At 43.6% G+C, this 11,184-nt stretch overlaps 1 non-coding gene across 1 annotated transcript; it reads left to right on the top strand.

Moving 5' to 3' along the window:
• The first annotated feature begins 3,029 nt into the window (after positions 1 to 3,029).
• On the top strand, positions 3,030 to 3,158 carry LOC118981528 (small nucleolar RNA SNORA11). The gene has a single exon (XR_005065361.1). It is a non-coding gene; the product is annotated as a small nucleolar RNA SNORA11 (small nucleolar RNA).
• The last annotated feature ends 8,026 nt before the right edge of the window (positions 3,159 to 11,184 follow it).

Raw genomic sequence — 11,184 nt, forward strand, 5'->3', positions numbered from 1 at the left:
TCACCATATTCAGACCATCACTTTGTCCATATGGCTCACCTGCCTCTTCCTTTAGGAGCTCATGCAAGGCAGTATGTCACTCAGTTGCATCCTCCTCAAAGTTCTTTACCAGCTTCCCTGTACCTTACTCCTTTTTCTCAGTGACTGACTTCCCCTTCTGATTAATGGTTGTTGTCTCTTCTCATCCCCACCGTCAGCTTTGGAACTGTCCATGATTCACACTAAAAATGCTTCTCATATGCTGGCCTCACATGTTCTTTTCATTTCTTTTAAATTCCAGAGACCTGCTGACATACACCAACTTTCCATCCAGTCCATCTGAATGTTTAGTGAGTTTAGAAAAGAACTGTTGATTTATTAACCTGGATGTGAACCTGAAATTTCTCTCTCTGTTTGTTCCTTTGCATGTTATAACTTTGTTTGTTTTGATTTCATTGTTTAAAAAATTCTGGCGGTAATATTTGCCTGTTGCAAAAATAATTCGAATTTGTACAGAAGCATATAAATTGAAAAATTACTTCTTTCTGATCTCCTGAACTCTAAGATGTCTTCCCCTTGCAATGTACTCAGTCACTTAGCAGGCCCCCCAAGCACAGTGTGGAATCTCTGTGCTTACAGAGATTCCACACTGAAGATACCAATCCCCCCAAATTCCTCTCTGACAATTATCCCTGCCCTTCCTTCTCTCTCAAATTCTTGCAACCCCTGCAATGGTTTCTTACACTTATTATCACCACCAGATGTCTTTTCCGTGACATCTGTCAGACTCGGCCTGTAACCAACCATTTCACAAACAAACCTAACTGCTGCTCCGGGGTGTCTAACGCCCCAAGCTCCTCCTGCTCCACCTTGCCAGGCTCCAGCCTTCGAGAATGGTTTGCCAAATGTTCCTGGAGAAAGCCTGGAAACAATTTGGACTGGATTCACCACATATCCATTCTTTATTGGGTCTACTGATACTCGCATCTGCTTTTATTCAACTTTCATTAATTAATCATGCCACTTTCTAGAAATTTTTCAATCTCTCATTCTCCTCAAGGTCCAAGTTCTGCCAAGCTTCCCACTCATAGAACATGACTTTATTGCTTATTTTACTGACATATAATCTCTCTCATTTGAGCAACTTCAAATTCCTTTCTCCTTACCCCAACACCTCTGTGGATCCTTCCTCTTTCTTTTCTTTCTCATTTCCTAAATCTGAGGTTGAACCACCAGCCACTGTTCTTGGTCTAAATTCCCCCTCCCCCTTTTGGTATTGAGTCCCTCCACTAGTTATCATCCTTCTCCTGCATCTTAAGCCTTTCTCTGAGTTGACTTTCAAGTGTTTGCTTATATGACCTTCTCTACAAGCCCTTACTAATCACCTGTTCGTAAAGTCTTTTCTCATCACTTTCCTATCCCTCTCTTATTCCTGCTATCAAATGATTTGAAAGTCTAATGAAACCAATCATATATACTAGTTTTGTACCAACTCTTCTCGCTTAACTTTTTCTATGATGTAATGCCCCCTTCCCCTCCACTGAAACTCCTCTCAAGGTCATTGGTGATTTTCTGATTATCAAGTCTCCCAGCTAATTGCTGTCCTCATCCACTCTACCCTGGTGCTGTCACAAGCCTCACCCTCCACTTCACTCCCTGACACAGCACTATTTTCACTTCCAGTCACTTTGATCACTCTTTCCCCATCTCTGTCCTTACTTCCACCGCTTCTCCTGCCCTCATGAATTTAGGTATCCTTAGATCTCTTACCTCTTTATATCTCTTTTCCAAATATCATCCACTTCCATTATTTTAATTATCATTGTATAAGAGTGACTCTCAAATCTTTATTTCCAAACTGTTGCCTCTTCTGAAGACTAAATTTAAATTTCCAGATGACTTACCATAGCTGGAATGCAAGATATACCAAATAAGATCCACGATCCATCATTTTCCTTCCCCAAGTCACCATGCCTGCTATCTTCTCTGTAACTTGTGATGGCATAAAAGTTTTCTCATCTGCCCTGACTAAGTGACCTTTCCTGCCTTGCTCTATGTCTGGTCACTTGCCAAATCCAATGTCATACCTTCACATTTTCTCCAGAATCAGATGTCTTCCCTTCACACTACCCTGCGCCAGCCCTCCTTCCTCTTCTGCACCTACTGCAGTCATTTCTCCTATTTTGTCCATTCCACGTCTCCCATTCTGCCAGATTAATTTTTGCAAAGCTCTTTTTTTTTATTACCTATTCACGTGCTTTAAAATCCCCAGTGGCTCTCATCTATCTATCAAATTAAGTCCAGGCTCTTTAACAGTCATTAAAGACTATTTACTTAACTTACTTTCCAGTGTTATCCACAACTATCTCCCTAAATGTGTCCATTGGCCAGATAAACTAAGTCATTAATTTCTCTGTCTCAGGTCTGAAACTTTCCCACTTCTACACTTATGTTCATGTTGTTCTCCTGTCAAGGATGCCATACTTCTCAGTCCTTTTCTGTTGAAATCCTATCTTTGCTTCAGGAAGGTTTTTAATGCTCTTGTATCATGGAACTTTTACTGTTAGAGACACAACCTACCTTTCATCTGATTGCTCCTCTATATCTTACTCTTAATCTGTTTTGTATCTTAACCATTTGTGAATGTGCTACCTTCTTTCTAATGATGTCTTGTGCTCACTATAGATTATCTTCAAAACTATTTTCCAAGTATTTTGCTCATTTCTGCAGATTTAAAAAATAAATAAACATTTCCCTACATTCCCTAAGAAATATTGTACAAAACCTCCTTATTCAGCCCTGGCTGGTGTAGCTCAGTGGATTGAGCGCGGACCTGTGAGCCAGACGATCGTGGTTCGATTCCCAGTCAGGGCACATGCCTGGGTTGCAGGCCAGTTCCCTGCAGGCCAACTCCCAGCAGGGGATGCACGAAAGGCAACCATACATTGATGTTTCTCTCCCTCTCTCCTTCCCTTCCCCTCGAAAGATAAATAAAAATAAAATATTTAATTAAAAAAAAAACCTCCTTATTCAAAAAAAGCTTGTATTTACAGGTGTGCTCAGAGCAGGGGGCCTGAAAAAATGGCTCCTCAGTTTATAACACACCCAACAGGAACTCAGGGTCATTGTGTGGAGGGCACAGAACTCGTGCTCTTCCTGTGAGCAAACATCCTACATGTGAAAAAAAAAAAAAAGCTTGTATTTAAGTTTCTTTTCCTTATTCCCCAGTACAGGGTTCTCATTCACCCAGAAGTGAATTCCTATTACAACTCCTTAAAGGACGGAGAACATAAAGAAAGTGAGGCCATTTTAATATTTTGGTGAGAGAGGGTATGTGTTCTTATATCCCTGTGTTGGAGCTCAAATCTTTGCCCCACAGCGAAGACTGTAGACTAGTGATGAAGACAAACTCCAAACTACCCAGTTACAAATATACTTGACCAAAGCTATGGTAGAAGCATGTGATGTGGGTACAGCAGGAGCCCAGGGAGGTGAAGCATGGAAACATGAGTCTGAAGGCAGAGGGAACTTGGCAGCTACTCAGCTCTGTGAAGTTGTCTTGGCCTGACTTCATTAATTATTCTGAAACACAAATTTCCCAAACACTTGACATAGTAACAGTCTCTTGCAAGTACTTACAGAAGTGCCATCACTTTTAGAAGCTATGTTATTGTTCTATGTGGTCTGGATACAGAGGCCCGTCCTGTTCCTCCTCCAAGTCCTGGAGCTGGTATGTTGGGCTCTTCCTGGCCACACCTGGCTGATGGGAAAATTCAGATCTATTAGAGTGCCGAGTGAGGGGCAGCAGAGGATGAAAAGCAAAGAACAGATGGTTCTGCCTCATAGCAGCTGTGTGGTCAAGCTATTGAACTTCTCTTGAATTCAATTTGAAAAAAAAAAGAAGAAGAAGATAGTAATAGTGCCTAGTCCTTATTTATGGAGAAATCAGAAGAGAATAGCATTTATTAAGTTTATGCTATGGGCCAGGCATTGCACCAGGTGACTTTTATGCTTAATTCATTTAATTCTTATTAATAGCTACAAGGTAGGTAGTATTATTATTCTCATTTTAGGATGAAGACACTGAGGCTTAGAGGAATTGAATAACTTGCTCAGGGTTACAGAGGCAACAAGCAGAGGATCCAGAATAAACCTGTCTGATCCCAAAGACATTGTTCTTCTCTATCACTTCATTCAGCCACTCCAAACCATGCTCTTCCTTAGAAATGCCAGTGGCCTTCAGGACAAAGTGCCCCACATTAAGAACTGAAGAGTGACATCTGCCTCTACAAGGTGGGCCTCTCAAGATACCCATTGATCCCTAACCTTTCATTTTCTTTGGGAAATCCCTCTTCTTTGGGAAATTCTATTTACCTTGTCAAGGTCGCACTCAAGTGTGACCTATTTCCAAACTTTCCCAGTTGTCTCTCTCTCCCCCAGCCCCTAAGCTTAACTCCATGTTCCAGGTCGCTGGTGTACAATAGTCCTCACCACACAATTTTACATTTTAAAGCCAGAGACTGGTAAGATACTTGGCAGAGAGTTCGCACGCAGTTCAAGTTTTCTGATTAAATGAATGAATAAGTGAACTATAATAGGATACCCATTACTGAACCTCTCTAGCTATCAGGTTTTGTCATCTTTAAAATAGATGTCTAGTCTTTCATATCTCACAGATATGTCTGGAGAATTTAATAAAATTTGTTGCATGTCTTGAAAATAAAACCATTAAATGAGCCCAAGCAGTTGTTTGGAAAAAAATAAATGGAAAGGAAAAACAAAACAGTTTCACAGCAAGGAGGTTTTCATTCACATTAATCCATGCAAAAGAGAAACATCAATCAGTTGTCTCTCACAGACCCCCAACCAGGGACCATGCCCACAATCCAGGCATGTGCTCTGGCTGGGAATCAAACCCGTGACCTTTCGCATTGTGGGTTGTCACCCAACCCAGTGAGCCACACCAGTCAGGGTGCATGTGTATTTTGATGGTACAGCTCTGTAAGAAGAAAAGTCCTTAAGGCTTTGTAGACAAAGAGCCTTCCATATACAAGTTGAATGTTGGGAGGATTCAAGGAGTTAATCCATACAAAGTGCATAGCATTATTCTGGTGGCAAAGTATGCCCTCAAATATTATTATGATCATGATGTGGAAGAAGAAAATGATAATGGATGTGACTATAAATCATGAGAAGCTGATTGCTTCTCATCATGATGAGCATATCCTGTAGAAATTAAAGAAATAATCCAAACAGGAGCCCGCCATCCCTTGGTTTTGTAGACTTCACAAAATTGAAAACATGTCTACACAGCAGTGCTGGGCCTGGGCATAGTCCCCTTTCCTAATGGGGCTGACAGGGGCCACATTTGGTGGTTTCTTTCTTCTTTCTTCTTCAAGATAGGGGAAGAGAGGGAGAAAAACATCAATGTGTGGTTGCCTCTCATGTGCCCCCTACTGAGGACCTGTCCTGAAATCTAGGCACTGAAATCAGCTAACTGATTTCAGAAGCTGTAACCCTGCCAGAGCTAAGGCTGAGTGAGAGACCTTTGGACCATAAGCCACTAAGGAGACAAAGCTTATCTCCCTAGCAGGAGCGCTGCCTCTGCTTCTTTTACTTCACCCTGCCTGGCCCCCAATGCTTGATCAGTTAGCCAATGATGGGTAAGATTCCCTGAGGGGGGAATGATCTAAGACAGACACAATCACAGGAGCCCCCAGGGAAGGACTTTAGGGCTACAGAAAAAAGGGGTGATGGACCCTCACCCCTCAGCTTTGACATAGCATGAGTCCTCATTCTGTTTGTGAGAAGTCTCTAATCTCTTGGCTGCCTTACTCCTTCTGCCTGACTTAAGCCTTAAACAATGCTGGAGGTGGGTGCAGCCCTGTGCTGGAAAGGGCGGGTTCCCCAGGGCAATCAGGTCTAAGAAAGAATGCATAAAATCCTGTGAAGGCTACTTTGCTAATATTCTCAATTAAAATAATAAGGGACCAAGCAGGACGTGAATTTTATGGCCCTTTAGCTAACTGACCCTGACTCAGAATAAGCCCTCAGAGTTCTTTGAATGTTATTCATTGATTAATCATTTCTCCCTGATAATGATTGATGAGCTTTATTCCTGTGCAAATTGAACCCAATAAAATTTGTCAAGGCAGGGGTTGGGGTGCTCTCCTCTTGAGAGAGTGGCCGCGCCATCCCTTTTCCTCCACAGGACTCGGTAGTCCATGTGAATTTGTCTCATGTCTCATCCTCAACCCTGCAGACACCGTGGGCCAGAGTCTGAGTCAACAGACACACACTAACTGGGAACTGAACCAGCGACCCTTTGGTTAGCAGCCTGGCACTCAATCCACACCAGCCAGGGCTCTTTCTCTCCTTCTTCAGCAGTGTTTCCGATGAGCGTGGAGGCAGGCAGGGCTCAGCTGTTCCTCCTGCCCCAAATCAAAAACAATGGTATTGCGATCCGCAATAGGTAATAATGATACTTATTTCTCCAAGAGACATTTTTGTGTGATTCACAGGCCTGCGCTCAATCCACTGAGCTACAACAGCCAGGGCTTCCAAGAGACATTTTTGTTCTGCCTAGACTAAGAGCTCCAGCCACATGAATGCCAGAAATACATTTAAAAAAATTACCCCACACTAACAGAAGGAATTGAAACATGTTATCCATTTTTTCCTGAAGAGCTTGCAGTCCCTTGTCACCAGTTATATTTTTCTTTTATTCCTATTCAGATGTTTGATTGCCAGAGCCACCTGTGACAGCGTTCTCACAGAAATGTAACACGGCTTCCTGAAGGTTGCTTGAGAGCAGCGTGACAGTGGCTTCTGTGCACAGGGTGGTGGCAGTGGGCAAGGGTCCTCCCGGATGGCAGGAAACTTCTGCCTTCCCCAGTTGTTCAGACAGAATTCAGTTCAAAACACATTTGGGACCCCATTTACCTGCCAGGCCCTCTGTCTCTTGCAGATCCAGGAAGGGACCACATAATCTGGTCATCATGTCACTGTCTCTTGTTCTGACCCCAAACCTCCCTTGGCAGGTGATGGCAGTCCCACACTGGCAGACAGGGTTGGAGAATGCTGTGGGGGAGCCCGCCGTCTCTCAGTCCCACAGGTGTTCTTTGCCAGCTGTTTTAAATGAACGTGTTTCTTTCTTCCCTGTGTCCCATAGGGCATGGGCCATTTTTCAAAATCCACTTAGAATAGCAGGAGCAGGTCACCCGACTTGCCTGTGTGGGGCTCTGGTTTCTGCCTTTTGGCTCAGTGCCCGTGTCTATCATCTCGAAATGCTTCTCTTGGCATTTGTTCTCTGGGTCAAGAAGGAGCCCACAGGGATTCGGATCATCCCACTCGCCCTCATTCCCCTGCCCGCCCCAAGTCGCTGCTCTCGGTAATTTTGCTTCCTGCTTTACCAAGATCTACATGTGTCTAAGGTTTTCATATGTTATCTTCACTCACAGCACGCTGCTGCTACAGCTGTCTCTATTCTCAAGTACAGTGAATGTGTTTCTTTCCAAAGGGAAACTAACTTCTCCCTGCCTATCTCACGGGCCGTTCTCTCTTCTCTCATCAGAGGCATCCCCTCCCTCAAAATCTCTGACCACCTCAGTCCCCAAACTCCCCCTCCTGCTCTTGATCTCTGAGCATAATTAGCTGGAGTCTCCTCCACGCAACAGTGCCCCCAAGTATAGATGTTCCCCCTGCCCGTAAAGTGTGGTATCCCACTTTTCTGGATCTTCTCCCATTTCTGACTATTCTTCTTCAATTTCCCTCCTAATTGTGGTCTCAGCTCTTCACTCATTGCACACTGTTCTCACTCACTCATCTATCCAGTCATTCAAGATTTATAGGTGACCTACTCTCTGCCTAGTCCCCATCCAAGGTACAGGAGCACAACAGGGGACAAGACAAACAAGGCCGCTTCATAGAGCTTTCCTCCGATGGGAACAGACAGACAAGACACAGGTACATATATGGGAAGTAAAAATAATTTGGGATAGTAAGAGAAAATATGAAGAACAAGAAACAAGGTAATGAGATAGAGAAGCTCCAGGTGGGGAAGGTGGGCGGAAACTGGTTTGGAAAGAGCCCCAGGGAGTGCCACCCTAAAAAGAAGTCATTTGGGGCAGGACCTGAATGCAAGAAACCAGCCACAGCATGAAAAGCAGTCTGGGCAGGGGGTGTTTGCTACAAAAGCTCTGTAATGAGGGTGGGGGGACTTGGTAAGTTTGAGGTGGATTTTAAAAAATTAAGTGTGGCTGGAACATTATGGACAAGGCAGGGAATGGTAGACATGAAGAGAGAGCCGGGGTTTGGGGGGGCCTTGTCAGGCTGTGGTGAGGAGTCTAGATTTTATTTATGTGCAGTAAGGTGCCATGGGAGGAGGGCTTTAAGTGAGAAAGATGCATGATTTCAGAGTGTTCTGGCTACTGTTTGGAGATTGAAATAGATGGTTTCACCCATCAACAGTAAGGAGAAGACAAACATCAAGCTGGAAAAAGTAAAAGTAAAACAAAACAGAACCAAAAAACAATAGCAAGGACTGAGGCCAAACTTGCAGAAATAAAAAAGGAATAACAAAGAGTTTAAATGAGTTCAAAAACCCTCCAAACAAGGCCAAATCTACTTCAAGGAAGTTAGGGTGTTTACAGAAGTGACTGAGCCACCACCCACATGCCAGAGAAATGTCAGAACACCGAAAAGAGCAGGTGAGCCTATTTTCAATAGAAGAGAGGCAATTTCATTGTTCCTAAAACCTCCTGTAAAATCCCCAAAGTGACTATTAAAATGGGGGTCAGAAAATATTTATAAAAGAACATGTAAGCACAAATAGAAGTGAGAAGAAATTATGTAAAACTAAGCCAGCTGTGGCTGGGGTGGGGGTGGGGTGGCTCGTTGGCAGCTGAAGTGACGGCTTAGAATTCTCAGTCAGAAAAAGTCTTGGCCACTCTGTGTATTTGGGCAAGGCTTTTAATAAAATCATAGAATCTCAAATATGATTGGAACCTTATCAATAATCTGTTTCACACTTATATCCTATAGAAGAGTTTCTATTTCTGTAATATCCCAGAAATTGCTTGGGTAACAACTGCTTGAACATAACAAAAGATTACTTGCTTTACATTGGAATCTTTTGAAATACATTGCCAAAAACCTATTTATGTATAAACCACAGATCCTACCTCTTTTCTCTGAGTCATTGTAAGACTAATTCCTGTCACATATGCTCTGTTTGAAATTTTCTGAATGTTCCATGCTATAAACATGGAAATAGGGAGATATGTTGGGTTTTTATTTAAGATTGAGTAGCCATACCAAAGAAGTCTAACTCACAGCCCATTGTCAACCTGGCGTGTGGTCTCTGAGATCATGCCAAAGAGCTCTTCCTTTTGGTTCCGCCTATTTTTAAAAATCTATGTTTGGATCCTGTGATTGTCAAACCTAGATATGAAACAAAGCTGGAGAAGTTATGTTAGAATACTTAATCTAGATTTCATAGAAGTATTAACAGGTTGTGATAATTGGTGGAAACTAATACATTTTTGTAATCCTTCCCTGAGGATATGTTTACTGATTTTTGAGAAACAGGAAGGGGTGGGAGGAGAGAGAGAGAGACAGACAGACAGACAGACTGACATTGATTGGTTGTCTCCCATACTTGCCCCAACCTGGGATAGAACACACAACCTAGGTATGTGCCCTGACCGGAAATTAAACCTGCAACCTTTTGGTGTACAGGACAACACTCCAACCAACTGAGCCATCCAGCCAGGGCAAAACTAATAAATTTTAACAGCAGTAAATACAGAGTTTCATATTAACTTTTCTAAAATTCTCTGGAAAGTACAAAATAACTCTGCAACCCAGATTAAGTAAAAGAATACTTAGGGATTTTAACTGACCATAAGCTCATTATGAGTGAGATATGGCCGTAAATGTATTTAAATAGACATACCTTCTAAAGAAACCGTGGCCGTGATTCCCTTGGATTTATGGAGGCCACACCACACAGGGAGCAGTCAGTTCCTGCTGTGGACGTCACTTTTGAGAGTCATGCTGACAAACTGAATACCCTCCTGAGAAAATGCTCAGGGTGGTGGGTAAGGGTTGGAAACCACCAGGAAGTAAGTCCACCTGAAGAAGCTGAGGAAGCTCAGCCTCAAATAGAAAAACCTGGGGTGGGACATGGGGAAACATCGCTCTTCAAGGAAAACACATTGAGGACCACTTAACGGAGTTTGTGAGTGGAGGAATGCACTGAATTTAACCGAATGTAGAGAAGAACTCAAACAATGAAAGGTACTGACCAACCAAACAGAAAGCTCTCTCATCCCTGAAAAGGGTCAAGCTTGTTCATCAGGAATGCTCTTGGGGAATTCCTACATTGGAAAGAAGGTTGAATTAAATCAACTGCAACTTCGCATTCAAGTCTAACACACTGTGCTTCAAAGGCTGATCTTCGAAACAACACACAGTTTATGGCCTGGTGGCTCTCTGTCCAAGAAGAGGATTCTGTCTTGGGGACATTCTGTTGGTCTGTGATATGTGAGGCAGGGGAATTTCCTGTGTGGGGCTCACTTACAGTCAGCTGTTACCCTGACGTGCTTTTTCGGGACACCAGCTAAGCTGCCCCTTTTGGAAAAGGGAGCGGGATGGAACGCGGGTGGGGTGGGGTGGGCTGTTCTTGAATTGATCTTTCAGTTCAGTTCCAGGCGTTCCTAACCTGTTACTCAATCTGGGTTCAGGCGTCCTTTCCAGAGGAAGCACTGGAGCAGCTGCTGGGGCAAGGGAGTCGCTAATATTTGGAAGAAGCTAAACCACAGTCTAGCTACTTTTAAACTGAATGAACGAACGAATGAATGAATGAGACTAGCGCAAGAGGGTGTTGCCCCCACGCTCAGCACCACTCTTGGGCTGACCGTCGATTGCCTCACTAGGTGAGGAGGTGAACATGGGGACGCGTGCACCTCGTCCCTGCCCCACGTCTCCTAAGGAGGAATTATCTTGCTGCGTTCAGTGTACTTGCAACCAATTAATCAAGGCTAGACAAAGGCTAGACAAAGGCTAGAAAGGGAGAATCGGAGGGGATGGGGCGTGGTCGGCGGAGGCAGGGCGCCAGGAACCCTGTGCATTGCAGATGACGTAATTGCCCGAAAAACATTTGTTCCCTTCCCAGAGAGGCAGGCGAATGTCTGCGCGGGAGCA

This window comes from Sturnira hondurensis, unplaced genomic scaffold, assembly GCF_014824575.4.
Source record: "Sturnira hondurensis isolate 20B ecotype Veracruz unplaced genomic scaffold, ASM1482457v3 Scaffold0024152, whole genome shotgun sequence".
Classification (NCBI taxonomy): Eukaryota; Metazoa; Chordata; class Mammalia; order Chiroptera; family Phyllostomidae; genus Sturnira; species Sturnira hondurensis.